The sequence below is a fragment of the Durio zibethinus genome, unplaced genomic scaffold (genome assembly GCF_047325235.1).
Source record: "Durio zibethinus cultivar Kanyao isolate XHJ-2024 unplaced genomic scaffold, ASM4732523v1 HiC_scaffold_2, whole genome shotgun sequence".
In the NCBI taxonomy this organism is placed as follows: domain Eukaryota; kingdom Viridiplantae; phylum Streptophyta; class Magnoliopsida; order Malvales; family Malvaceae; genus Durio; species Durio zibethinus.
The window spans coordinates 1884466-1889465 of NW_028323043.1; positions in this window are offsets into that span (position 1 = coordinate 1884466).

Below are 5000 nucleotides of genomic sequence, written 5' to 3' on the forward strand. Positions count from 1 at the left end.
GATCATGCCTACAAAATTTGGGGCCAAAAATCCTTATAAAAAAATTTTAAAAAATCCCGAACCGCAAAAAGTTTCGAAAATCGTGAAAAATAGAAAACGAGTCATCCTCCAATGAAACTTCACGTGAAGGCTTAGGGGACCATTGTATGAATTTACAAGCCATAAAAATGGCATTGGCACGGCAGAAATTTGAAGATGTGCCTAAACCCACCAGGGCCCAGCGTGTGCCGATGGTGCTCGAGGCAACCGCCCGCACCAGGGCCCAGCGTGTGCCGATGGTGCTCGAGGCAACCGACCGCACCAGGGCCCAGCGTGTGCCGATGGTGGTCGAGGCAACCGCCCGCACCAGGGCCCAGCGTGTGCCGATGGTGGTCGAGGCAACCTGCCGCACCAGGGCGGAGCGTGTGCCGATGGTGGTCGAGGCAAGCGCCCGCACCAGGGCCCAGCGTGTGCCGATGGTGGTCGAGGCAAGCGCCCGCACCAGGGCCCAGCGTGTGCCGATGGTGGTCGAGGCTGCCGATGGTGGTCGAGGCAACCTGCCGCACCAGGGCCCAGCGTGTGCCGATGGTGCTCGAGGCAACCGACCGCACCAGGGCCGAGCGTGTGCCGATGGTGCTCGAGGCAAGCTGCCGCACCAGGGCCCAGCGTGTGCCGATGGTGGTCGAGGCAACCGCCCGCACCAGGGCCCAGCGTGTGCCGATGGTGATCGAGGCAACCGACCGCACCAGGGCCCAGCGTGTGCCGATGGTGCTCGAGGCAACCTGCCGCACCAGGGCCCAGCGTGTGCCGATGGTCGTCGAGGGAACCTGCCGCACCAGGGCCCAGCGTGTGCCGATGGTGGTCGAGGCAAGCGCCCGCACCAGGGCCCAGCGTGTGCCGATGGTGCTCGAGGCAACCGACCGCACCAGGGCCCAGCGTGTGCCGATGGTGCTCGAGGCAACCTGCCGCACCAGGGCCCAGCGTGTGCCGATGGTGCTCGAGGCAACCTGCCGCACCAGGGCCCAGCGTGTGCCGATGGTGGTCGAGGCAAGCGCCCGCACCAGGGCCCAGCGTGTGCCGATGGTGCTCGAGGCAACCGACCGCACCAGGGCCCAGCGTGTGCCGATGGTGGTCGAGGCAAGCGGCAGCACCAGGGCCCAGCGTGTGCCGATGGTGGTCGAGGCAAGCGCCCGCACCAGGGCCCAGCGTGTGCCGATGGTGGTCGAGGCAAGCGCCCGCACCAGGGCCCAACGTGTGCCGATGGTGCTGGGGGCAACCGCCCGCACCAGGGCCCAGCGTGTGCCGATGGTGATCGAGGCAACCGCCCGCCCCAGGGCCCAGCGTGTGCCGATGGTGGTCGAGGCAAGCGCCCGCACCAGTGCCCAGCGTGTGCCGATGGTGGTCGAGGCAAGCGCCCGCACCAGGGCCCAGCTTTTGCCGATGGTGATCGAGGCAACCGGCCGCTCCAGGGCCCAGCGTGTGCCGATGGTTATCGGGGCAACCGGCCGCACCAGGGCCCAGGGTCTGCCGATGGTGCTCGAGGCAACCGCCCGCACCAAGGCTCAGCATGTGCCGCTGGTGATCGAGGCAACAACCCACACCAGGGCCCAGCTTGTGCCGATGGCGGTCGAGGCAAGTGCCCGTACCGAAGGGCAGCCTATGCCGATGATGGTCGATGCATGTGCCATCACCATGCGTCATCATGTGCCATTGATGGTCGAGGCCTTGGCCGAAGTTCGATTTTGAGCCACGGTGCCCATGCTTGGCTCCAGCATGTGCTGGTGCCGCATTTTTTTCACTCGGGACAGCATCGCCGGAGCATCGCCGGAGTACCGCCGGAGAACCTGACCGGCGGCATTGGGGTTCCGGCGATTGGGAGGGGGGCCGGGGGGGTGTGCGCACATGATGTGCGATGGGTGCTGGTACTTGGCCTTGTGTTGGCCCCCTATCCCTCATCAAACCTCTGAGAATTCACACCCCCTTAAAGAGCATTTGAGATTTTACAGGTTTGCTACCAGTAGCCGTTAAAGTGTCTGAAATGGGGACACTTTTTTCAAACGGTCACAAAATCTTCTCTACTTCGAGTTTTTAGCTGAATTTTTTTGTGCATGCCAACAAAAATAGAAGGATCATGCCTACAAAATTTGGGGCCAAAAATCCTTATAAAAAAATTTTAAAAAATCCCGAACCGCAAAAAGTTTCGAAAATCGTGAAAAATAGAAAACGAGTCATCCTCCAACGAAACTTCACGTGAAGGCTTAGGGGACCATTGTATGAATTTACAAGCCATAAAAATGGCATTGGCACGGCAGAAATTTGAAGATGTGCCTAAACCCACCAGGGCCCAGCGTGTGCCGATGGTGCTCGAGGCAACCGCCCGCACCAGGGCCCAGCGTGTGCCGATGGTGCTCGAGGCAAGCGCCCGCACCAGGGCCCAGCGTGTGCCGATGGTGGTCGAGGCAACCGCCCGCACCAGGGCCGATAGTGTGCCGATGGTGCTCGAGGCAACCTGTCGCACCAGGGCCCAGCGTGTGCCGATGGTGATCGAGGCAACCTGCCGCACCAGGGCCCAGCGTGTGCCGATGGTGGTCGAGGCAAGTTCCCGCACCAGGGCCCAGCGTGTGCCGATGGTGGTCGAGGCAAGTTCCCGCACCAGGGCCCAGCGTGTGCCGATGGTGCTCGAGGCAACCTGCCGCACCAGGGCCCAGCGTCTGCCGATGGTGCTCGAGGCAACCTGCCGCACCAGGGCCCAGCGTGTGCGGATGGTGGTCGAGGCAAGCGCCCGCACCAGGGCCCAGCGTGTGCCGATGGTGGTCGAGGCAAGCGCCCGCACCAGGGCCCAGCGTGTGCCGATGGTGGTCGAGGCAAGCGCCCGCACCAGGGCCCAGCGTGTGCCGATGGTGGTCGAGGCAACCGCCCGCACCAGGGCCCAGCGTGTGCCGATGGTGCTCGAGGCAACCTGCCGCACCAGGGCCCAGCGTGTGCCGATGGTGCTCGAGGCAACCGACCGCACCAGGGCCGAGCGTGTGCCGATGGTGGTCGAGGCAAGCGCCCGCACCAGGGCCCAGCGTGTGCCGATGGTGGTCGAGGCAACCTGCCGCACCAGGGCCCAGCGTGTGCCGATGGTGGTCGAGGCAACCGCCCGCACCAGGGCCCAGCGTGTGCCGATGGTGATCGAGGCAACCGACCGCACCAGGGCCCAGCGTGTGCCGATGGTGCTCGAGGCAACCTGCCGCACCAGGGCCCAGCGTGTGCCGATGGTCGTCGAGGGAACCTGCCGCACCAGGGCCCAGCGTGTGCCGATGGTGGTCGAGGCAAGCGCCCGCACCAGGGCCCAGCGTGTGCCGATGGTGCTCGAGGCAACCGACCGCACCAGGGCCCAGCGTGTGCCGATGGTGGTCGAGGCAACCGCCCGCACCAGGGCCCAGCGTGTGCCGATGGTGGTCGAGGCAACCTGCCGCACCAGGGCGGAGCGTGTGCCGATGGTGGTCGAGGCAAGCGCCCGCACCAGGGCCCAGCGTGTGCCGATGGTGGTCGAGGCAAGCGCCCGCACCAGGGCCCAGCGTGTGCCGATGGTGGTCGAGGCTGCCGATGGTGGTCGAGGCAACCTGCCGCACCAGGGCCCAGCGTGTGCCGATGGTGCTCGAGGCAACCGACCGCACCAGGGCCGAGCGTGTGCCGAGCACCAAGCTGCCGCACCAGGGCCCAGCGTGTGCCGATGGTGGTCGAGGCAACCGCCCGCACCAGGGCCCAGCGTGTGCCGATGGTGCTCGAGGCAACCTGCCGCACCAGGGCCCAGCGTGTGCCGATGGTCGTCGAGGGAACCTGCCGCACCAGGGCCCAGCGTGTGCCGATGGTGGTCGAGGCAAGCGCCCGCACCAGGGCCCAGCGTGTGCCGATGGTGCTCGAGGCAACCGACCGCACCAGGGCCCAGCGTGTGCCGATGGTGCTCGAGGCAACCTGCCGCACCAGGGCCCAGCGTGTGCCGATGGTGGTCGAGGCAAGCGCCCGCACCAGGGCCCAGCGTGTGCCGATGGTGGTCGAGGCAAGCGCCCGCACCAGGGCCCAGCGTGTGCCGATGGTGCTCGAGGCAACCGACCGCACCAGGGCCCAGCGTGTGCCGATGGTGGTCGAGGCAAGCGGCCGCACCAGGGCCCAGCGTGTGCCGATGGTGGTCGAGGCAAGCGCCCGCACCAGGGCCCAGCGTGTGCCGATGGTGGTCGAGGCAAGCGCCCGCACCAGGGCCCAACGTGTGCCGATGGTGCTGGGGGCAACCGCCCGCACCAGGGCCCATCGTGTGCCGATGGTGATCGAGGCAACCGCCCGCCCCAGGGCCCAGCGTGTGCCGATGGTGGTCGAGGCAAGCGCCCGCACCAGTGCCCAGCGTGTGCCGATGGTGGTCGAGGCAAGCGCCCGCACCAGGGCCCAGCTTTTGCCGATGGTGATCGAGGCAACCGGCCGCTCCAGGGCCCAGCGTGTGCCGATGGTTATCGGGGCAACCGGCCGCACCAGGGCCCAGGGTCTGCCGATGGTGCTCGAGGCAACCGCCCGCACCAAGGCTCAGCATGTGCCGCTGGTGATCGAGGCAACAACCCACACCAGGGCCCAGCTTGTGCCGATGGCGGTCGAGGCAAGTGCCCGTACCGAAGGGCAGCCTATGCCGATGATGGTCGATGCATGTGCCATCACCATGCGTCATCATGTGCCATTGATGGTCGAGGCCTTGGCCGAAGTTCGATTTTGAGCCACGGTGCCCATGCTTGGCTCCAGCATGTGCTGGTGCCGCATTTTTTTCACTCGGGACAGCATCGCCGGAGCATCGCCGGAGTACCGCCGGAGAACCTGACCGGCGGCATTGGGGTTCCGGCGATTGGGAGGGGGGCCGGGGGGGTGTGCGCACATGACGTGCGATGGGTGCTGGTGCTTGGCCCTTGTGTTGGCCCCCTATCCCTCATCAAACCTCTGAGAACTCACACCCCCTTAAAGAGCGTTTGAGATTTTACAGGTTTGCTGCCAGTAGC